Source organism: Drosophila novamexicana, unplaced genomic scaffold, assembly GCF_003285875.2.
Source record: "Drosophila novamexicana strain 15010-1031.04,08,12 unplaced genomic scaffold, DnovRS2.1 tig00000387-arrow-pilon, whole genome shotgun sequence".
Lineage (NCBI taxonomy): Eukaryota > Metazoa > Arthropoda > Insecta > Diptera > Drosophilidae > Drosophila > Drosophila novamexicana.
This window is the reverse complement of record NW_020824800.1, coordinates 3,003,290-3,029,328: the sequence shown is the minus strand read 5'-3', so window position 1 is coordinate 3,029,328 and position 26,039 is coordinate 3,003,290. Positions and strand designations below refer to the sequence as shown.

The window sequence follows — 26,039 nt, the reverse complement described above, 5'->3', positions numbered from 1 at the left end:
TTTGTTTAACCTATCGATTTTTAATTTCTTTGAATGCCAATTGATAGTAGGGATCCGTACGAATTCAAAATGGTATAATATTTCAAATGCGGACGTTATTTAGCCGAGTAATTCAAAAAAAATCATCAAAAAAGGTATGATTTTCGAGCCGACCCCGATTTTGATAAAAAACGTGATGTAACCCCTTGCTGTTTTGGCCGATTTGGGTCAAAATTTAGGTTATTATTATTTTGATGCCAATTGATAGTACTGATCCTTACGAGTCCAAAATGGTATACAATTCCAAAATCTGACATTATTTGGCCGAGCTATTCCAAAAAAATCATCAAGAAAGGTTGACTTTACAAATAAATCGTTTTTGGGTTCACATCTTTGTTTAACCTATCGATTTTTAATTTCTTTGAATGCCAATTGATAGTAGGGATCCGTACGAATTCAAAACGGTATAATATTTCAAAATCGGACCTTATTTAGCCGAGTAATTCAAAAAAAATCATCAAAAAAGGTTTGATTTTCGAACCGAACTCGATTTTGATAAAAATTGTGATGTAACCCCTTGCTGTTTTGGCCTATTTGGGTCAAAATTTAGGTTATTATTATTTTGATGCCAATTGATAGTACTGATCCTGACGAGTCCAAAATGGTATACAATTCCAAAATCTGACATTATTTGGCCGAGCTATTCCAAAAAAATCATCAAGAAAGGTTGACTTTACAAATGAATCGTTTCTGGGTTCACATCTTTGTTTAACCTATCGATTTTTAATTTCTTTGAATGCCAATTGATAGTAGGGATCCGTACGAATTCAAAACGGTATAATATTTCAAAATCGGACCTTATTTAGCCGAGTAATTCAAAAAAAATCATCAAAAAAGGTATGATTTTCGAGCCGACCCCGATTTTGATAAAAAACGTGATGTAACCCCTTGCTGTTTTGGCCGGTTTGGGTCAAAATTTAGGTTATTATTATTTTGATGCCAATTCACAGTACTGATCCTTACGAGTCGAAAATGGTATACAATTCCAAAATCTGACATTATTTGGCCGAGCTATTCCAAAAAAATCATCAAGAAAGGTTGACTTTACAAATGAATCGTTTTTGGGTTCACAACTTTGTTTACCCTATCGATTTTTAATTTCTTTGAATGCAAATTGATAGTAGGGATCCGTACGAATTCAAAACGGTATAATATTTCAAAATCGGACCTTATTTAGCCGAGTAATTCAAAAAAAATCATCAAAAAAGGTTTGATTTTCGAACCGAACTCGATTTTGATAAAAATCGTGATGTAACCCCTTGCTGTTTTGGCCTATTTGGGTCAAAATTTAGGTTATTATTATTTTTATGCCAATTGATAGTACTGATCCTGACTAGTCCAAAATGGTATACAATTCCAAAATCTGACATTATTTGGCCGAGCTATTCCAAAAAAATCATCAAGAAAGGTTGACTTTACAAATGAATCGTTTTTGGGTTCACATCTTTGTTTAACCTATCGATTTTTAATTTCTTTGAATGCCAATTGATAGTAGGGATCCGTACGAATTCAAAACGGTATAATATTTCAAAATCGGACCTTATTTAGCCGAGTAATTAAAAAAAAAATCATCAAAAAAGGTATGATTTTCGAGCCGACCCCGATTTTGATAAAAATCGTGATGTAACCCCTTGCCATTTTGGTCGATTTGGGTCAAAATTTAGATTTTCTATTTTTTGATGCCAGTCGATAGTACTGATCCTTACGAGTCCAAAATGGTATACAATTCCAAAATCTGACATTATTTGGCCGAGCTATTCCAAAAAAATCATCAAGAAAGGTTGACTTTACAAATGAATCGTTTTTGGGTTCACAACTTTGTTTACCCTATCGATTTTTAATTTCTTTGAATGCAAATTGATAGTAGGGATCCGTACGATTTCAAAACGGTATAATATTTCAAAATCGGACCTTATTTAGCCGAGTAATTAAAAAAAAAATCATCAAAAAAGGTATGATTTTCGAGCCGACCCCGATTTTGATAAAAATCGTGATGTAACCCCTTGCCATTTTGGTCGATTTGGGTCAAAATTTAGATTTTCTATTTTTTGATGCCAGTCGATAGTACTGATCCTTACGAGTCCAAAATGGTATACAATTCCAAAATCTGACATTATTTGGCCGAGCTATTCCAAAAAAATCATCAAGAAAGGTTGACTTTACAAATGAATCGTTTTTGGGTTCACAACTTTGTTTACCCTATCGATTTTTAATTTCTTTGAATGCAAATTGATAGTAGGGATCCGTACGATTTCAAAACGGTATAATATTTCAAAATCGGACGTTATTTAGCCGAGTAATTCAAAAAAAATCATCAAAAAAGGTATGATTTTCGAGCCGACCCCGATTTTGATAAAAAACGTGATGTAACCCCTTGCTGTTTTGGCCGATTTGGGTCAAAATTTAGGTTATTATTATTTTGATGCCAATTGATAGTACTGATCCTTACGAGTCCAAAATGGTATACAATTCCAAAATCTGACATTAACTGGCCGAGCTATTCCAAAAATATCGTCAAGAAAGGTTGACTTTACAAATGAATCGTTTTTGGGTTCACAACTTTGTTTACCCTATCGATTTTTAATTTCTTTGAATGCAAATTGATAGTAGGGATCCGTACGAATTCAGAACGGTATAATATTTCAAATTCGGACGTTATTTAGCCGAGTAATTAAAAAAAAATCATCAAAAAAGGTATGATTTTCGAGCCGACCCCGATTTTGATAAAAAACGTGATGTAACCCCTTGCTGTTTTGGCCGATTTGGGTCAAAATTTAGGTTATTATTATTTTGATGCCAATTGATAGTACTGATCCTTACGAGTCCAAAATGGTATACAATTCCAAAATCTGACATTATTCGGCCGAGCTATTCCAAAAAAATCATCAAGAAAGGTTGACTTTACAAATGAATCGTTTTTGGGTTCACATCTTTGTTTAACCTATCGATTTTTAATTTCTTTGAATGCAAATTGAAAGAAGGGATCCGTACGAATTCAAAACGGTATAATATTTCAAATTCGGACGTTATTTAGCCGAGTAATTAAAAAAAAATCATCAAAAAAGGTATGATTTTCGAGCCGACCCCGATTTTGATAAAAAACGTGATGTAACCCCTTGCCATTTTGGTCGATTTGGGTCAAAATTTAGGTTATTATTATTTTGATGCCAATTGATAGTACTGATCCTTACGAGTCCAAAATGGTATACAATTCCAAAATCTGACATTATTTGGCCGAGCTATTCCAAAAAAATCATCAAGAAAGGTTGACTTTACAAATGAATCGTTTTTGGGTTCACAACTTTGTTTACCCTACAGATTTTTAATTTCTTTGAATGCAAATTGATAGTAGGGATCCGTACGAATTCAAAACGGTATAATATTTCAAATTCGGACGTTATTTAGCCGAGTAATTAAAAAAAAATCATCAAAAAAGGTATGATTTTCGAGCCGACCCCGATTTTGATAAAAAACGTGATGTAACCCCTTGCCATTTTGGTCGATTTGGGTCAAAATTTAGATTTTCTATTTTTTGATGCCAGTCGATAGTACTGATCCTTACGAGTCCAAAATGGTATACTATTTGAAAATCGGACACTATTTGGCCGAGATATTCAAAAATTGGAGTTATGTCGTTTTCAAACGTCATATCTTCCGCGGATATATGTCGTTTTTAGATCGCGGAGATATATCCTTTTTGGAGCCAATTTGGGTCAAAATTTAGGTTATTATTATTTTGATGCCAATTGATAGTACTGATCCTTACGAGTCCAAAATGGTATACAATTCCAAAATCTGACACTATTTGGCCGAGATATTCAAAAATTGGAGTTATGTCGTTTTCAAACGTCATATCTTCCGCGGATATATGTCGTTTTTAGATCGCGGAGATATATCCTTTTTGGAGCCAATTTGGGTCAAAATTTAGGTTATTATTATTTTGATGCCAATTGATAGTACTGATCCTTACGAGTCCAAAATGGTATACAATTCCAAAATCTGACACTATTTGGCCGAGATATTCAAAAATTGGAGTTATGTCGTTTTCAAACGTCATATCTTCCGCGGATATATGTCGTTTTTAGATCGCGGAGATATATCCTTTTTGGAGCCAATTTGGGTCAAAATTTAGGTTATTATTATTTTGATGCCAATTGATAGTACTGATCCTTACGAGTCCAAAATGGTATACAATTCCAAAATCTGACATTATTTGGCCGAGCTATTCCAAAAAAATCATCAAGAAAGGTTGACTTTACAAATGAATCGTTTTTGGGTTCACAACTTTGTTTACCCTATCGATTTTTAATTTCTTTGAATGCAAATTGATAGTAGGGATCCGTACGAATTCAAAACGGTATAATATTTCAAATTCGGACGTTATTTAGCCGAGTAATTAAAAAAAAATCATCAAAAAAGGTATGATTTTCGAGCCGACCCCGATTTTGATAAAAAACGTGATGTAACCCCTTGCCATTTTGGTCGATTTGGGTCAAAATTTAGATTTTCTATTTTTTGATGCCAGTCGATAGTACTGATCCTTACGAGTCCAAAATGGTATACTATTTGAAAATCGGACACTATTTGGCCGAGATATTCAAAAATTGGAGTTATGTCGTTTTCAAACGTCATATCTTCCGCGGATATATGTCGTTTTTAGATCGCGGAGATATATCCTTTTTGGAGCCAATTTGGGTCAAAATTTAGGTTATTATTATTTTGATGCCAATTGATAGTACTGATCCTTACGAGTCCAAAATGGTATACAATTCCAAAATCTGACACTATTTGGCCGAGATATTCAAAAATTGGAGTTATGTTGTTTTCAAACGTCATATCTTCCGCGGATATATGTCGTTTTTAGATCGCGGAGATATATCCTTTTTGGAGCCAATTTGGGTCAAAATTTAGGTTATTATTATTTTGATGCCAATTGATAGTACTGATCCTTACGAGTCCAAAATGGTATACAATTCCAAAATCTGACATTATTTGGCCGAGCTATTCCAAAAAAATCATCAAGAAAGGTTGACTTTACAAATGAATCGTTTTTGGGTTCACAACTTTGTTTACCCTATTTTTTTAATTTCTTTGAATGCAAATTGATAGTAGGGATCCGTACGAATTCAAAACGGTATAATATTTCAAATTCGGACGTTATTTAGCCGAGTAATTAAAAAAAAATCATCAAAAAAGGTATGATTTTCGAGCCGACCCCGATTTTGATAAAAAACGTGATGTAACCCCTTGCCATTTTGGTCGATTTGGGTCAAAATTTAGGTTATTATTATTTTGATGCCAATTGATAGTACTGATCCTTACGAGTCCAAAATGGTATACAATTCCAAAATCTGACATTATTTGGCCGAGCTATTCCAAAAAAATCATCAAGAAAGGTTGACTTTACAAATGAATCGTTTTTGGGTTCACAACTTTGTTTACCCTACAGATTTTTAATTTCTTTGAATGCAAATTGATAGTAGGGATCCGTACGAATTCAAAACGGTATAATATTTCAAATTCGGACGTTATTTAGCCGAGTAATTAAAAAAAAATCATCAAAAAAGGTATGATTTTCGAGCCGACCCCGATTTTGATAAAAAACGTGATGTAACCCCTTGCCATTTTGGTCGATTTGGGTCAAAATTTAGATTTTCTATTTTTTGATGCCAGTCGATAGTACTGATCCTTACGAGTCCAAAATGGTATACTATTTGAAAATCGGACACTATTTGGCCGAGATATTCAAAAATTGGAGTTATGTCGTTTTCAAACGTCATATCTTCCGCGGATATATGTCGTTTTTAGATCGCGGAGATATATCCTTTTTGGAGCCAATTTGGGTCAAAATTTAGGTTATTATTATTTTGATGCCAATTGATAGTACTGATCCTTACGAGTCCAAAATGGTATACAATTCCAAAATCTGACACTATTTGGCCGAGATATTCAAAAATTGGAGTTATGTCGTTTTCAAACGTCATATCTTCCGCGGATATATGTCGTTTTTAGATCGCGGAGATATATCCTTTTTGGAGCCAATTTGGGTCAAAATTTAGGTTATTATTATTTTGATGCCAATTGATAGTACTGATCCTTACGAGTCCAAAATGGTATACAATTCCAAAATCTGACATTATTTGGCCGAGCTATTCCAAAAAAATCATCAAGAAAGGTTGACTTTACAAATGAATCGTTTTTGGGTTCACAACTTTGTTTACCCTATCGATTTTTAATTTCTTTGAATGCAAATTGATAGTAGGGATCCGTACGAATTCAAAACGGTATAATATTTCAAATTCGGACGTTATTTAGCCGAGTAATTAAAAAAAAATCATCAAAAAAGGTATGATTTTCGAGCCGACCCCGATTTTGATAAAAAACGTGATGTAACCCCTTGCCATTTTGGTCGATTTGGGTCAAAATTTAGATTTTCTATTTTTTGATGCCAGTCGATAGTACTGATCCTTACGAGTCCAAAATGGTATACTATTTGAAAATCGGACACTATTTGGCCGAGATATTCAAAAATTGGAGTTATGTCGTTTTCAAACGTCATATCTTCCGCGGATATATGTCGTTTTTAGATCGCGGAGATATATCCTTTTTGGAGCCAATTTGGGTCAAAATTTAGGTTATTATTATTTTGATGCCAATTGATAGTACTGATCCTTACGAGTCCAAAATGGTATACAATTCCAAAATCTGACACTATTTGGCCGAGATATTCAAAAATTGGAGTTATGTCGTTTTCAAACGTCATATCTTCCGCGGATATATGTCGTTTTTAGATCGCGGAGATATATCCTTTTTGGAGCCAATTTGGGTCAAAATTTAGGTTATTATTATTTTGATGCCAATTGATAGTACTGATCCTTACGAGTCCAAAATGGTATACAATTCCAAAATCTGACATTATTTGGCCGAGCTATTCCAAAAAAATCATCAAGAAAGGTTGACTTTACAAATGAATCGTTTTTGGGTTCACAACTTTGTTTACCCTATCGATTTTTAATTTCTTTGAATGCAAATTGATAGTAGGGATCCGTACGAATTCAAAACGGTATAATATTTCAAATTCGGACGTTATTTAGCCGAGTAATTAAAAAAAAATCATCAAAAAAGGTATGATTTTCGAGCCGACCCCGATTTTGATAAAAAACGTGATGTAACCCCTTGCCATTTTGGTCGATTTGGGTCAAAATTTAGGTTATTATTATTTTGATGCCAATTGATAGTACTGATCCTTACGAGTCCAAAATGGTATACAATTCCAAAATCTGACATTATTTGGCCGAGCTATTCCAAAAAAATCATCAAGAAAGGTTGACTTTACAAATGAATCGTTTTTGGGTTCACAACTTTGTTTACCCTACAGATTTTTAATTTCTTTGAATGCAAATTGATAGTAGGGATCCGTACGAATTCAAAACGGTATAATATTTCAAATTCGGACGTTATTTAGCCGAGTAATTAAAAAAAAATCATCAAAAAAGGTATGATTTTCGAGCCGACCCCGATTTTGATAAAAAACGTGATGTAACCCCTTGCCATTTTGGTCGATTTGGGTCAAAATTTAGATTTTCTATTTTTTGATGCCAGTCGATAGTACTGATCCTTACGAGTCCAAAATGGTATACTATTTGAAAATCGGACACTATTTGGCCGAGATATTCAAAAATTGGAGTTATGTCGTTTTCAAACGTCATATCTTCCGCGGATATATGTCGTTTTTAGATCGCGGAGATATATCCTTTTTGGAGCCAATTTGGGTCAAAATTTAGGTTATTATTATTTTGATGCCAATTGATAGTACTGATCCTTACGAGTCCAAAATGGTATACAATTCCAAAATCTGACACTATTTGGCCGAGATATTCAAAAATTGGAGTTATGTCGTTTTCAAACGTCATATCTTCCGCGGATATATGTCGTTTTTAGATCGCGGAGATATATCCTTTTTGGAGCCAATTTGGGTCAAAATTTAGGTTATTATTATTTTGATGCCAATTGATAGTACTGATCCTTACGAGTCCAAAATGGTATACAATTCCAAAATCTGACATTATTTGGCCGAGCTATTCCAAAAAAATCATCAAGAAAGGTTGACTTTACAAATGAATCGTTTTTGGGTTCACAACTTTGTTTACCCTATCGATTTTTAATTTCTTTGAATGCAAATTGATAGTAGGGATCCGTACGAATTCAAAACGGTATAATATTTCAAATTCGGACGTTATTTAGCCGAGTAATTAAAATAAAATCATCAAAAAAGGTATGATTTTCGAGCCGACCCCGATTTTGATAAAAAACGTGATGTAACCCCTTGCCATTTTGGTCGATTTGGGTCAAAATTTAGGTTATTATTATTTTGATGCCAATTGATAGTACTGATCCTTACGAGTCCAAAATGGTATACAATTCCAAAATCTGACATTATTTGGCCGAGCTATTCCAAAAAAATCATCAAGAAAGGTTGACTTTACAAATGAATCGTTTTTGGGTTCACAACTTTGTTTACCCTACAGATTTTTAATTTCTTTGAATGCAAATTGATAGTAGGGATCCGTACGAATTCAAAACGGTATAATATTTCAAATTCGGACGTTATTTAGCCGAGTAATTAAAAAAAAATCATCAAAAAAGGTATGATTTTCGAGCCGACCCCGATTTTGATAAAAAACGTGATGTAACCCCTTGCCATTTTGGTCGATTTGGGTCAAAATTTAGATTTTCTATTTTTTGATGCCAGTCGATAGTACTGATCCTGACGAGTCCAAAATGGTATACTATTTGAAAATCGGACACTATTTGGCCGAGATATTCAAAAATTGGAGTTATGTCGTTTTCAAACGTCATATCTTCCGCGGATATATGTCGTTTTTAGATCGCGGAGATATATCCTTTTTGGAGCCAATTTGGGTCAAAATTTAGGTTATTATTATTTTGATGCCAATTGATAGTACTGATCCTTACGAGTCCAAAATGGTATACAATTCTAAAATCTGACACTATTTGGCCGAGATATTCAAAAATTGGAGTTATGTCGTTTTCAAACGTCATATCTTCCGCGGATATATGTCGTTTTTAGATCGCGGAGATATATCCTTTTTGGAGCCAATTTGGGTCAAAATTTAGGTTATTATTATTTTGATGCCAATTGATAGTACTGATCCTTACGAGTCCAAAATGGTATACAATTCCAAAATCTGACATTATTTGGCCGAGCTATTCCAAAAAAATCATCAAGAAAGGTTGACTTTACAAATGAATCGTTTTTGGGTTCACAACTTTGTTTACCCTATCGATTTTTAATTTCTTTGAATGCAAATTGATAGTAGGGATCCGTACGAATTCAAAACGGTATAATATTTCAAATTCGGACGTTATTTAGCCGAGTAATTAAAAAAAAATCATCAAAAAAGGTATGATTTTCGAGCCGACCCCGATTTTGATAAAAAACGTGAAGTAACCCCTTGCCATTTTGGTCGATTTGGGTCAAAATTTAGATTTTCTATTTTTTGATGCCAGTCGATAGTACTGATCCTTACGAGTCCAAAATGGTATACTATTTGAAAATCGGACACTATTTGGCCGAGATATTCAAAAATTGGAGTTATGTCGTTTTCAAACGTCATATCTTCCGCGGATATATGTCGTTTTTAGATCGCGGAGATATATCCTTTTTGGAGCCAATTTGGGTCAAAATTTAGGTTATTATTATTTTGATGCCAATTGATAGTACTGATCCTTACGAGTCCAAAATGGTATACAATTCCAAAATCTGACACTATTTGGCCGAGATATTCAAAAATTGGAGTTATGTCGTTTTCAAACGTCATATCTTTCGCGGATATATGTCGTTTTTAGATCGCGGAGATATATCCGTTTTGGAGCCAATTTGGGTCAAAATTTAGGTTATTATTATTTTGATGCCAATTGATAGTACTGATCCTTACGAGTCCAAAATGGTATACAATTCCAAAATCTGACATTATTTGGCCGAGCTATTCCAAAAAAATCATCAAGAAAGGTTGACTTTACAAATGAATCGTTTTTGGGTTCACAACTTTGTTTACCCTATCGATTTTTAATTTCTTTGAATGCAAATTGATAGTAGGGATCCGTACGAATTCAAAACGGTATAATATTTCAAATTCGGACGTTATTTAGCCGAGTAATTAAAAAAAAATCATCAAAAAAGGTATGATTTTCGAGCCGACCCCGATTTTGATAAAAAACGTGATGTAACCCCTTGCTATTTTGGTCGATTTGGGTCAAAATTTAGGTTATTATTATTTTGATGCCAATTGATAGTACTGATCCTTACGAGTCCAAAATGGTATACAATTCCAAAATCTGACATTATTTGGCCGAGCTATTCCAAAAAAATCATCAAGAAAGGTAGACTTTACAAATGAATCGTTTTTGGGTTCACAACTTTGTTTACCCTACCGATTTTTTATTTCTTTGAATGCAAATTGATAGTAGGGATCCGTACGAATTCAAAACGGTATAATATTTCAAATTCGGACGTTATTTAGCCGAGTAATTAAAAAAAAATCATCAAAAAAGGTATGATTTTCGAGCCGACCCCGATTTTGATAAAAAACGTGATGTAACCCTTGCCATTTTGGTCGATTTGGGTCAAAATTTAGATTTTCTATTTTTTGATGCCAGTCGATAGTACTGATCCTTACGAGTCCAAATGGTATACTATTTGAAAATCGGACACTATTTGGCCGAGATATTCAAAAATTGGAGTTATGTCGTTTTCAAACGTCATATCTTCCGCGGATATATGTCGTTTTTAGATCGCGGAGATATATCCTTTTTGGAGCCAATTTGGGTCAAAATTTAGGTTATTATTATTTTGATGCCAATTGATAGTACTGATCCTTACGAGTCCAAAATGGTATACAATTCCAAAATCTGACATTATTTGGCCGAGCTATTCCAAAAAAATCATCAAGAAAGGTTGACTTTACAAATGAATCGTTTTTGGGTTCACAACTTTGTTTACCCTATCGATTTTTAATTTCTTTGAATGCAAATTGATAGTAGGGATCCGTACGAATTCAAAATGGTATAATATTTCAAATTCGGACGTTATTTAGCCGAGTAATTAAAAAAAAATCATCAAAAAAGGTATGATTTTCGAGCCGACCCCGATTTTGATAGAAAACGTGATGTAACCCCTTGCTGTTTTGGCTGATTTGGGTCAAAATTTAGGTTATTATTATTTTGATGCCAATTGATAGTACTGATCCTTACGAGTCCAAAATGGTATACAATTCCAAAATCTGACATTATTCGGCCGAGCTATTCCAAAAAAATCATCAAGAAAGGTTGACTTTACAAATGAATCGTTTTTGGGTTCACATCTTTGTTTAACCTATCGATTTTTAATTTCTTTGAATGCAAATTGAAAGAAGGGATCCGTACGAATTCAAAACGGTATAATATTTCAAAATCGGACGTTATTTAGCCGAGTAATTCAAAAAAAATCATCAAAAAAGGTTTGATTTTCGAACCGAACTCGATTTTGATAAAAAACGTGATGTAACCCCTTGCCATTTTGGTCGATTTGGGTCAAAATTTAGATTTTCTATTTTTTGATACCAAAATGGTATACTATTTGAAAATCGGACACTATTTGGCCGAGATATTCAGAAATTGGAGTTATGTCGTTTTCAAACGTCATATCTTCCGCGGATATATGTCGTTTTTAGATCGCGGAGATATATCCTTTTTGGAGCCAATTTGGGTCAAAATTTAGGTTATTATTATTTTGATGCCAATTGATAGTACTGATCCTTACGAGTCCAAAATGGTATAAAATTTGAAAATCGGACACTATTTGGCCGAGATATTCAAAAATTGGAGTTATGTCGTTTTCAAACGTCATATCTTCCGCGGATATATGTCGTTTTTAGATCGCGGAGATATATCCTTTTTGGAGCCAATTTGGGTCAAAATTTAGGTTATTATTATTTTGATGCCAATTGATAGTACTGATCCTTACGAGTCCAAAATGGTATACAATTCCAAAATCTGACATTATTTGGCCGAGCTATTCCAAAAAAATCATCAAGAAAGGTTGACTTTACAAATGAATCGTTTTTGGGTTCACAACTTTGTTTACCCTATCGATTTTTAATTTCTTTGAATGCAAATTGATAGTAGGGATCCGTACGAATTCAAAATGGTATAATATTTCAAATTCGGACGTTATTTAGCCGAGTAATTAAAAAAAAATCATCAAAAAAGGTATGATTTTCGAGCCGACCCCGATTTTGATAGAAAACGTGATGTAACCCCTTGCTGTTTTGGCTGATTTGGGTCAAAATTTAGGTTATTATTATTTTGATGCCAATTGATAGTACTGATCCTTACGAGTCCAAAATGGTATACAATTCCAAAATCTGACATTATTCGGCCGAGCTATTCCAAAAAAATCATCAAGAAAGGTTGACTTTACAAATGAATCGTTTTTGGGTTCACATCTTTGTTTAACCTATCGATTTTTAATTTCTTTGAATGCAAATTGAAAGAAGGGATCCGTACGAATTCAAAACGGTATAATATTTAAAATCGGACGTTATTTAGCCGAGTAATTCAAAAAAAATCATCAAAAAAGGTTTGATTTTCGAACCGAACTCGATTTTGATAAAAATTGTGATGTAACCCCTTGCTGTTTTGGCCGATTTGGGTCAAAATTTAGATTTTCTATTTTTTGATGCCAGTCGATAGTACTGATCCTTACGAGTCCAAAATGGTATACAATTCCAAAATCTGACATTATTCGGCCGAGCTATTCCAAAAAAATCATCAAGAAAGGTTGACTTTACAAATGAATCGTTTTTGGGTTCACAACTTTGTGTACTTTGGTGACCTTAGCGCCTATATTGACGAGATTTGCTCAAATAATAGGATTTAGATGTCGATTCTTATCAATTACTTAGAAACGAGGCAATTTATCGATTATCGGAATCAAGCCTCCAGCTCTGATAAGTTCTGAGATCCTTGCGCTCATATATACGGACAGACGGATAGACAGGCAGTCGGATATGGCTAGATCGACTCGACTATTGGCGCCGATTAAGAATATAAGTATATACTTTATTGGTTCGGAGCTGCTTCCTTCTGCTTGGCTACCCTTTTTAGCAGCAAAATGCTTGTGGGCTAAGAAAGGATACCAAACAACTATTTTTTTCTCTTATGTTTGATAGCTTGGTTTTCGTTAAGACTTTGATTGTCATATATTTTTTTAAATATTTATTTGAATGAACAATTTTGTCTATTTCAGAGACAAGCTGCGGGCTAAATTTAATTTCTAACCAAAACTGGCATCTGCCAAATATAATTCAATAATGCTGCTGGGGTTGAAAAAAAAACATTTCTCTGGAAATATATGGATTGGTAGGGCTCTCGGCTTGGCTCTTCTTAGATTGAGGTTCGGTTATGACTAAAAATATAATTTAACATCCGGATACAAGTAAAGTTGCCTTGGTTCATACAATGTTAATTAACTGTAGACCAGTCTAAAAATACACACTTAACTTTAAGAACTTTTAGAAAATATTCCGAACTTTGAAGCGCGTAATAAATTATTACATTATAAATCAACAGTCTGATTTTATTTGGATCTTTTATATACACATATATTTTACATAGCTTCAGACCTTCAAGTTCTACTACTCGTTGAATACATTACATAATGCATTATATAATGCAAGTATATTTATGAGGAAAAACAATTGTGTTAAAATACGTTGAATAGCTGGCCACACTCAACGTTTAAGCCATATTTATCTATTAATAAACAGGTTTTAATTACTTTAATAAAAAGAATTTATTTTTTACATTTTACAATTTACATTCGAAAGAAAAGTCGTGCCGTAGCCCATAATGTAAAAGCGCCCCCAGTCGAGGGGTGACAGCTGTAATTTATAACCTGGTTCTCAACACCACTTATAGGTGACAGCTACTCCTCAAAGTGATTGTTAATATGATGAAAGAAGTGGGCTCGGGCCTTGCAGACAGGTTATACAACTTTAGAATGCCGGTGTAAATACGATATGCAGAAAGAGGAACAACTAGGCACATTCACTTTGCATTTACAACCATTAGATGGGCTGGAAGAAAGCCTCTTGACAAAGAATTTGTCAGCCCAGCTTAGGCAGGGCTCCTTTAAAACAGTTTCCTTATATATTTTATTTTAATCTAAAAATGTTTTTAAGCCAGCCTTCTTGGTACGTTTTTCGTTATTCAATTTAAGTGCACATTTTTCTACCAAGTTTGTTGCCCAAGTCTTTTGTTTGGCTTGGCCTATAAATCAGCTGGCACGCACAAAAACGCACACATGTCCCCAAGATTCGTACAGACGTGGCTATAATCAAACTGCAAGTCCAACACAAATAGATTTGTAATAAATTATGCGCTCCATGCTCCACAATAAATCAATAAATTCGGCCATACGAAACTTTTTGTGCGACCCATTTGCTGTGGCTTTTTTGGGTTCTGCGTTTTTGTTTTTTTTTTTTTTTTGCATACGCACCCAACGCATTTTTTGTGCAGCAGCGTGTGCCAAAATTGAACAAAAAACTAAAGTGCATTCATGTTGAAACAACCGAACGAACAACTAACTAGAGCCTGGCCAGAGGCTGGCAAAGAGCTTGCAGTGCGGCTGTCGCCGAAAAATACCCATGCCACAAGATCTGACATCAGGTAACAGATAAATTGCACGTAGAGTTCAGAAGTCAGAAAATACTCGATATTTTAATTATCAAATTTTAATTTTCAATGAAAAACGATATTACTAAAACTTCTTGAGATTATAAATAACCAATAAGTTGGAGATCTTACCAAAGGTTCTTTCTAAATCAAATTTATACAATTTATACATTTTATTCAAATTATTTGTAATTTTAATTATTAAATATTTCAAACATTTATTAAATTTATTAACCCTGACTAGCATTTAACTATTTTTATTATTATACGATAAGGTCGCTTTTGAATCAAAATTTTATACATTTTTATTTTATTTTTATTTAAAAAGAGATACGTGAATTTATTAAATTCATGCTCATGAGTCAACATTTGAGCAGCCGCCCTCACTGGCATTTATGTGTGTGCTAAGTGAATACTTAAAGCTTGTGCTATCAAATGTTGTTGCATCACAATCTGCTGTCCTCTCCCACCACCTGCTGTCCATAACTGAATGCCACTGTGTGGCAGAGACTTAAAAGTCACTTGGCCAAAGGCATCGAAGTCCCAGTTCCAATTCCAGTTCCAGTTCCAGTCTCAGTCTCCGACTCTCAGGTCTCAATTCGTTGTCCCGCGTGCCGTTGTCCATTTCAAACTCAATGAATGAATTGTATTGATTGAACGACATCGCACGCACCACGCTGCGAACCTGGAACTGGTCCACAACAGCAACAAAAACAACAACAACAACAACAAGAACAACAACCACGTCCACATCCATTTAAACGCTTTGCGTCTCTCTACGCGCTCTATAAATTTCGTTTGTGGTTTGATTTTCTACAGGCTGCTCCTGAGCTCCAAAAAAAAAAAAAAAAAAAAAACTGTGTCAAACGCGACGTCGGCGTTTGATTTGTTGTTAACTTTTGCGTGGCACTCAATATATATATATCAATTTTTTAGGTGCGATTGCATCAGGCGTAGCAGCAGCAGAGTCCCAGTTATGTTCAGGACGGAAATTAGATTTTTGTGCAAGTAATTAAAATCCTTGGATTTTGTTGGTTTTGGGTCTGCGTGTCCAATGCGATTGCCGCTCACTTTGCTGCCGAGGCTAGGGGCACAAATCTGGCCAAGATTGGCCATAAAATGCAATCAATGTGCGCATATTAAGTTACCCAGTAGCCAGTAGACCCCACCATTACGGGCAGTGGCCGATTGCCAGGATGTCACGTCATACCCTGCAATTGGGCAATGTTCATAGATCTCGTTAGATGCTGTCGGGGCGGGACTTGAAAGTGCGTCACATTTATTTTAAATTAAATGCCTCTACGTGTTTTTTTTTCATTCGTTTTTGTGCGCTGCCGCGGGGCATTACTCCTAATGAAACCAGTTTAATAAACTGGTATAATTTGGCAAGCTTAGCTGTCCAGTCGGTCAGGAGGGTGTCGTAAAGTACCCAGAATTCCCACTCATCTGACCGCCTGCCATTAATCATTCGCCATTGATCAGTCGGCTGCACATCCTCCGAAATGCCAATGCAACCGGCCAAACCAACAACACGCAAATAAATAATAAATGGTCCCAAAAATAAACAAACTGCCTTTTGACAACTGTTGCGTATACGCAATGTGCGCCCGCAAGCAGCATAGAAAAAACCAACTCAATGTAATACTCAAATTAGCATAAAGAAGTCTAAATACTCTAGTCCAGTTGCGCTGAATTGCAAAAGGAGAGCTAAAAATATATATATATAAATGATTTTAAATGTTAAACGAATTTGCAATCTTATAAATATATATTTTATTATATTTTATATATTTAATTTTATATTTTAACTTTTCTAAAAATGTCAAATTAATTAATATAATTTGATATAATGATAATATTAAATAAATATATTAACTTATTAAAATAAAATGAACACCAGGAACTATAAATTTCAGAAATATAATAAATAGTATATTTTTTAGAAAAACAAAGGAGTAGATACAAGGGTATCTTAGTACAGAGAGACACACAATGCTTTTAAAGATTACACTTGCTGGATCTTCCACACAACGACTTATATTAAGCCGAAATAAGCAAACTATAATGTAATATATATTGTCAATCCTGTTAAGTCTTATTGTATCTTACTTTATTTCATATCTGCACAGACAATCAATTTGATATCCTCACAAACCTAATTGCTATGCTCCTTAAATAAGTTTCGATCGCCATCATAAAGTCACATCTTTTCTGTTTTATATGCAATCAGCATGGATTATGCAATGTTCGCGACTTAGTTAACCTGAACCTTTCTCAATCTCAAGAGTATCAAAAACGAACGACATGTTTTTAATTACCCGCACAACGCAGGCCTTTCGAATGCGTAAACTAGTTGGACGGGCAACGCAGATTTCAATTAAACTCCCGAGCGCTGTCGGAGACCGAGAAGGCAGATAGCATTAGGGTGTGCCGGCGTTGGAGTTGTTGCTGCCTGGTCTCCATCTGCTTTGAGCCTGGCGGCGTTTACAAAAAATTTGCGTAAGTTGCCGCGTAATTCGAGTGCCGCCTTTCCAAATGGCTTCCAATCTAACATCGGCATCGACATCGGCATCGACGTCGACTTCGGCATCGGCATCGGCATCGCAATCTGCCAGGCCCATTGCGTCCAAGGCTGCATGGCCAACACTTTGAGGCTAGTTAACCTGGTCGTGGTCCCGGCTATTGGACACGTTGCGAGTGGCTTGTAATACGCGTCGCTCGACACACACAACAATATTGATTGACTCGAGGCGTTTTTCTACGCATTTTAGTTGGCATTTCTGCCTGGCTGGCTGGCTGGTTGTCTGGCTGGCTTGGCTCTTTTGCAGTTTCACGCCAAATGCGACCGCATTAAAAACTTTGCTAATTGATGTCGTTCACAAGCCTCGCCGGTTGCACGTTGCAACAAGTTGCATGCTGCACGTTGCAACAGCTGATCATTTGTCACCGTGGTCCCCATTCGAGACACAGCATTTGGGCATTTGTTTAATTGCCCGAGGGGTGCCGGCATTTAAATTCCAATTAGAAACGCTTCTCGCACAACAACAGCAAGCATTTTGTAATTTATAAAATAAAATTTGGTAATCATCACAATTTTTGAAAACCATAGAACTTTTTAAAAAAATATTTTTTTTTCAAATGTTTGTAATTCAATTCATATTATTCTAAAAATATATTACGAGCGATAAAAATATATTATTTTATTTGTATTTTTATTATTTTGTTTGGGGTAAAAATAAACTATAAGTTATATTGAATATATTTATAAATTTGTGTATATCCTATTCTAATAAGCTAGCTATTAGCTTGTTCTTTTTAATTTCACTCCTCAGTTTATTTTCTTTCAGAATTGATTTTAGCTTTTTGCCAATTTCCAGGTAATTTGAATAATATTAAAAGTTATTTTACTGTTATTCAATAAAATAATAAAATATTCAAACAGTTTAAGGCAACCGGTTGGCCACGCATTCTTGTTATAAAGAATACAAAATCATTGAAAAATTCCCTTGTTGTTGTTCACAATCCATAATTTCCTATATTTCATTTATGGAACACTTTAAAAATTACCTTAGCCTTACCAAGTGCTATAAACAAATAATAAACAATTGCATTTATTGATACAACTGTTATATATGTACTTATAAGCCAAAAATGCATAAAAACAAAATTACTTTGTTTTTGGGAATGTAATTAAAAAGCGGTTTACGGCTCATGCTAACAAAATGTCTGAACAAGAAAAACACAAATGTTTGCTAACATAATATGGAAATACCCTTACACAAAAAATATTTACAAGATTGGATTAACGAGATAATTATAATTATAAATTAATTAATAAAATATAATAAAGGGACTTAAAATGATTTATTTGGCACAAGCGGGTTTTCTTCCATTCAAACTTGGCCTAATCAACTAGAAGCTTACCTAAAACAGAATACCTTCGGCATTGGTATTACATCTTGCTATACATTTGTAATACTCTAGGAAAGTGTATTGAAATCTGGTTTTTGTACTTGCCGAGAGAACTGAATTAGAGAATTTGTGCGTTCAACAACCCCATAAAGTATATAAACAAGTAAGAACGCCTCATAAAAAAAAAATATTCAATGCCCATAATTTTGCCGGCACTGAACGGACTTTATCATACCAAGTACCTTATTAGAATATTGAAATTCTAAAGATTAAACATTGTTACAAATATTTGTAAGCATTTAATGTACTGAGCTCTTACTCATTTCTGCGCCTTACATTTGCTTTTAGTTCATTTAGCTAAGTAAAAATATAATTTAAAAGTGCGCTAAGGAAACAGAACCTCAAACTCGATGGCTACGCCGACTTCCTCGCAGTTCATGGCAAACAGCCCGACGCATTTGTTAGAAACATTTTCTGTGCTCTTTTGTAAGAATTTGAAATTAAAGTAACGCCTTGTGCTCAATAGCCTACAGCGTGGCCACGCCCACATGCGTTAGCCACTTGCACAAGCCCCAATTTGTAATGGAACAAGCCAAAACATTGCGCAATAATTTGCATTAAATGACAGCCATAGACATGCCGACTTGACCTGGATACCTGATAATAAACATGTAGCCAATGCCCACAACAGGTGTTAACTATTGCCACCAATCGATGCCAATTGGCCAATACTTGTAAAAAAAAAAAAACGAAGAGCCAATAAAGTAATTAAAATGCTTTAATCGACGAAATTGCAGGCTTAAAAAGCCAAAAAATTCAGATAAGAAAAAAAACTGTAATCTTTCGACAACTTGATAATTAATCAAGCGAAAATAGTTTAGCTGGCCGTGCTCGACTAGGAGATATGCCGTATACATACATTACATTGGAATTTATACAACAATATATTAGATACATTTTTGTTTATTATTCATGTGAACACATTCATGCTTTACAATTAAAACAGCACATAGCCGAAGTCCTCTACAGCCAATACCATTTTGGTTTTAAGTTCATGAACTAATAATAAAATGTGTATTTTAAAATATTTTTTTGATAAGATTATCAGATCCCACCTTCTGTTATACAAATATAATCGACTTTGGAGAGACTCTGACGTATTATTATTATATATATTAGATTCTCCAACTTATTGACCTACTTTAAAATATACATTAGAATATAATATATATATTTTGTTCTATATTCTTAATTATTTAAATCATCTATATACATAAATATTTAATATATTGAAAAATTATGCTGTATAACTAAAAATATATATAAATATATAAATATTATAAAAATATAATATACAATTAGGTCAGTTTTTTGTGTTCATTAAAGCATTATTTATTTTGCAACAAAACTTTATCAAGCGTGTTTTATTCATTCTATTAATCGTGATTCATCGTATATATTATATATATTTTTTAATAGGTCGTGTCTGGTCCCCTTGCACATTCGTTACACAAATTTTGACAAGCTTTTTAGCACATGCTATAAAATGTCTAAGAAATTGAAGTTCGCTGTCTAAGTCATTTGTTTTAACGATGTTCATTTAACAAAGACATGAATTAACAAATATATACCCATATATAATCATACTTGCAATTAAACTAGCCGACAAATTTTTGGAGAAGACAATTGGCATACGACGCGCTGCCAATTCGAATGTCAATTTTGAGTCTCTGCTAATTGCCACAAAGTGTCAACTAACTGCTGTTAATGCTGTCACAGTTGTTGTTGTTGTTGCTGCTGCTTTTGTTGTTGTTGGTGCCGAGGTTGTCCTCCTTTATTTTTTGGTGGGGCACATTCTAACGCCTGTGACATATCACGAACTTTGTTTTGAGAAATGCAAATTCAGGCAAAAGATAAATTTGCATTGCGCTCGCATTTGAATTGAGTAATCACCGCAGAGATTCGTAGAAATCGAAAGGCATGCGTGACTGGCCAAATAACTGACAAACCCCAAAACCCAAATCCACCACCCCCCCCCCCCCCTCGATTCACCCACACACCTAAAAGAAAAACTGATTGACTTACTGCCCAATTGAACCCGTCTTTGAACCCTGGCCAAAAATAAGATACTCATAATAACAAAACGCTTGAGCTGTTGGCTGACCGACGCCGCAGGGCATTGTAAACAAAAACCTTTTTGTAATAATGCGCGATAAATAGAGAATTGCTTTGATTTCTGCATGAATGTTTCCAAATCAAATTTCGACAGACGACTTCTGTGTCATTCAACGCAAATTTTTTTTAACAAAATTGTGAGTGTAATACGAGTCACAACAGAATAACCCGTGGAGATATTGAGGCGCTTCTTTTGTATAACCTAGCAGACTTCATTATTTTTTCGGCTTAATTATAATGTTTCTTTTAATTATTTAAGTCACATTTTGAGTTAATAAATATAGATAAATAAATAAATAAATAAAAAACTCCTATTGTTATATAAAATTGTAGTTTTTGTTTGAGGCGTGCTCTACAGTTAAATTATTTCTTCAAAAAAGTGTTTCATATTAGAACCTACTATTGAGCGAACATTCCTATGACAGCTATAGTGGTCCGATCCGGGTGGCTTCGACATAAGTAATGCCTGCAGGAGAAAAACTGAGCTACGCAAAGTTTCCAGACCGAAGCTTTTCAACTGAGACACTTATTCGCAAAGTAACAGACAGACAGATAGGCGGAAAGACAGACGGACCTTTGCGTATCAAATCGGCTGTTGATCTAGAATATATAAACTTTATGGGTTCGGCGAAGTCTTCTACTACTTCATGACAAGATTATAATACCCTCAACATGGCTAAGAGAACGTGACAATGATATTTAAATTGAAGTTTAGGGTACATTTCACAACTGACCTAATTATAAAGACCATTCCCTATACTTCATTGCCAATGAGAACATCATTAGCAAATATCAAAGCAACGGACTCTTGTCTCGAGCTGGAGGTCACCTTAGTTCAATCCGGCTACTGCACTTAATTAACCAACATTCTTAAGTGATTTAAGATGTCACTAAATTCATGATCTTTTGATAGTCCTAAAGTTCGTTGCGATTTCTAGTTAGAGTCTTTTACTGCAGATTGCCCGCTGGGCTCAATCAGTTGGGCCTCTGCCTGCATGGGCTTCTTTTTGATTTTCGATTGTGATTCTCGTATCGAATGCCTGTTGATTTTTAGACGAATGCATTCAATTGATTCGTGGCTTGCCCTTGCTATAGCTGTAGCTTGTGTTTGTTTTGATTACAATTCATTACGTAATGTTTCTCTCTTGGGAGCTGACGTTGCAGTTATTGTTGCTGTTAACGCTAAACTCTTCTAATTGAACTTTGAACCAAATATTTTGGTTAATTTGTATGCCTAGCCAAATTGATTCCATTTGTTACACAACCAAAAGCCGAACAGGGTACACCCAACCGACAGCAAGGCCTTGAATGCACTTGAGGCTATGCCAGAGATGCCTGCTCCACATCGGGCCGCTCCAAATGCGAGTCTGGTAGGTGAGATCGACTGGGCAATCACTTGAGCCGCTCTGGTGGAAACTCAATTAATGTCGTTAGTTTCACTTGAGTCCGTCGGGTAATGCACTTATTTTATTTTTTGTTTTATTTTTTGTGAGCCTGCCAAATGTCAATCAGGCCGTACGCATTTCTGGGCGCAGTCTGGCATGTGGCTCGCCCTGCCGCAAGCGGCTGCCTGTCGTGGTTAGAACCAAGTCCAATTTGATTGGCAATGCGTCGACTTCATTAAGATAAATATCTGTGTTCCCTGTTCTATTAGTCAAGCGGCTGTCATAGCTTTGCTTATTTATTATCTGCGTTATCCAAACTACAAAACGGTGTGCGATCAAAATTATTCGAATTTCACAGAAACTTTAATACTCTTACAGAACTAAAAATATTTTATTTTGAATATCCAGCTATCATATTTTATTTGTCCTGGCATAGCAACCCAACTAAAAATTAAATATTTCTATAAAATATTTTTCGAAATATCCAAAAGTATTAGTAATATTATCCAAACTGACTCCCAACAACATTTTCATGAACAAAACAAAATACATTATGTTTATATATATATATATTTGAGACTTTCCTATTACAACATTTTGTTAATATTATAAATTTGCTAAGAGTATATGCATATGAATACTACTAGATCTTGAAACTCTTTTCCATATACATTTATATAAAAACATATGTGTATATATGACATCAACATATGTACATATATATTTGAATAACTCGCTACCTTATATAGTCAAAGAGACCAAGTGGTTGTACTCTGTGCTAGAGTATACAAAATGTGAATTTAATGCGGTTCGTTAATTTGCAGCCTTAACGCATTAATGGCCTTAGCCCGGGTGTTAATTAAAGTTGTCAAAATACATATTTAAGCCAAATAAGAAAAAGATGCACACAAAGTTTTTGTATAGTGTCTGATATATCTGATAACATATAATACGTGTTGACTTCTGTTTTGTTAGCCCCTGACTAGAGCATTAAATGTCAATCAAGTAATCAGAATTGTATCGCAGATCCTCAAGTCCAAGCTCAATGGCCTTTTGTTTGATTTTGTGTTTTTCGCACACAATTAAAAGTCGTGGGAATCAAATTTGCATATGCAAATCGGACATTCGTTTTTTTTTTTTTTTTGGCGAATTTTAGTCAAGTTTTATTTAACTAAACTTGGCCACTGCCATCATGTAATCAGACTTGGGCCAAACATTTACTTTCAAGCCGGAAGTGAAAGAGTTTGAATAGTTTATACAGAATATATAACCAACCATATGCGTGGCGATACAAATTTGCTGACCATCAATTGGCAATCAAAAGACTTAGGAAACAAACTGGCTCAACTCAATAGATTTTCGCACATATTTGAAATGCCAAATGAAAATGAAATGCGTTAAGCAGTTAACACGCTGCACGTAAGAGCCAACAAATGTCTATCGACTGCAGTACATGAATTATTCATTAGACAGGAGTTCAGGTCCAGAGCAGAGCACAGACTCTGCAGATATTTGGGACACTTTGAAGTCCACACTTTCTGAGCATTTGTTCGCCTTGGTGTTTGACAATCTGTCGCTGGCAGCTCGTATTGTATGTTAATTTGTGTTCATTACAAGCAAACGGTTGTTGGACCTACCGCAGCTGCTCTAATGGCTCCAATGGCTTATTCAGCTCGATTTCATTTGAATCTGGAATTGGTACTCGAATTTGACATTTTCAATTTCAATTTACTGACTGCACTTCATCGTCGTCTCTTACTCTCGTAATTTTCAGTGTCTTTATGTTGTGCGCTCAATTAAAATTAATATGCAAATTTGTCCAGTTATCTTGGCTCTCTTGCAGCGACTGACATCTGTCCGATTGATTAAAGCTAATTCAAAGTATTCCGATCGAATATTGTTATTGTAATTGCAAACTTTTACTTATATATTTTATGGTGAAATCTGGAATTTGCTGTTCGTGCGACCGACTTGTCATTGTTGTTGTCTTGACAAAGGAGAAACCTGATCTAGAATATCGTACGAGTTGCAATAAATTATATATTTTAACACATCTAATTGTGTATTTATATTGTCGACATTTCGCGACTGTCTTGCTTTTTATCGTTTTGTCAAGCCGTTTAACTCAGGCAGCATCAAGTTATATAATTTTCTAGTATTCTATGTCTTTTCCAGCTGAACTGACTTTTTTATCTAATCAAGGTTATTTTTTTAATATATTAAGAGCAGCATTATTCATTGTTTGCATATTATTTGCATTTGTATATAAGCGTTTTGTTCACGAACAAAAATTTTAAATGTTAATACATTTTATGGCACAAAAATAAAATTGTGAAACAGTTTAATTGAGCATATTTTTAAATACTTGAAGTTGTATTGTATTAAATGCGTTTGTGGGAAATTAGTGTTTATTTTGAACAAATAATTAAAGTATTTATTTTATGAAATTTAAAGTGATATAGAAATTTAATTTTACTTAGTTCCTCAATAAATAATTTATTTATTGTACTAATTGAATATATTAATTTAAAAAAATATATAAATGCACTATTTCATTTGCAACTATTTTATTAATTGCATTCTTGAACAAAATAGCCTCCGAAACGCACAGAAAACTCACCTTGGATTAATTTATAACCGTGTGCAACCGCCTATAAATATATATGTATCCAAATATAACGTATACGTCGTAGCTGGAAATGCAAATTAATATTTATAAATGTTAATTAACATATAGGAAGAACAAAATTCTCTAGAAATTCATGTTCTTCTTATTTATTTGAATTTGCAACAATTGTTTCAATTTGCATAAGACACAGATAAATTAAGAAGCTCGTATAATTTCTTTATAAATTCAAAAAGAATCTGGATGATCACAATATATTTATTTATAGAGTTAATTTATTTATTGAACACCTACACCTCACTTCCGCGCCGTTTAACTTGAAGTTTAAATATCTTTGAGATACTTTTAGCCGCGCACGCGATGCTTTCAGTTTGAAGCCGTTTGCTCCACTGAACCACTTTTTATGCAACGCCAAGTTGAAGTAGCCAGCGACTCGAACAGCTTCGATCTGTCTCAGCCGGAAAGCCGAGGCTTTAGGCACAGCCGAAGCGAAAGTCGCAGTTGCAGCCGAACTGCAAGCGAAGCTGCCGAAGCTGTTCAGGTCCAGGCGAATATACGTCTACGGTTTGTGTCTTGGCTAAGGTGTGCCCGCAATATATTCAAAAAAATATAGAATCGAATGCATTTGATTATCATTTTGATGCGAGCTGCTGTCCATGGCCTTTGTTTAACTTAATTAAATTCGCAAACATATTTTATTTTTGGCAAGCGCTCAGCTCTTGTGGCCTGACAATAAGTTGCCGGCTAGATGGCCGCAATTTTGCATATTGTTTTATGTACATTTGGATAAATCATGCCCAAATTAGTCATAAATTGTTAACTGAAAATACACGTATCGCCGGTGGCACTTTGAAATTGGCAAACAATTCATTTTTCAACTGCACGCTCGTGTTTTGATTATAGAAATCATAAATTCAATTTAATAACTTTATTCGAACAATTCAAACGGAATTCTCGATGCTGCCCGATAGACACGCCTCGCCTGCTTTATCAACTCATAAACTATACAAAGTGGCAGCGTGTGCATGTAAAATTTCATAATCACCTCAGTTCAAGCATAATTTTTGTTCGGCATCTGCATGGATTGCATGCACCATGCGGCATGCGGAATGTCGATTCGCGTTGTGTTGTGCCAGCCCATATACAAGCCCAATGGGTCGCACCAA

At 34.5% G+C, this 26,039-nt stretch overlaps 1 protein-coding gene across 1 annotated transcript in view; it reads right to left on the bottom strand.

Annotated features, from left to right (window-relative positions):
- Window positions 1-25,249, bottom strand: part of LOC115759880 — a 35,859-nt gene extending 10,610 nt beyond the window's left edge. The window contains exons 1-2 of the mRNA XM_030700993.1: window positions 25,168-25,249; window positions 24,868-24,940 (exon numbers count right to left, since the gene is read on the bottom strand). The gene's annotated coding sequence lies outside the window, so the exon portion shown is untranslated. The remainder of the gene's footprint in view (window positions 1-24,867; window positions 24,941-25,167) is intronic.
- Between the last annotated feature and the right edge of the window lie 790 nt (window positions 25,250-26,039).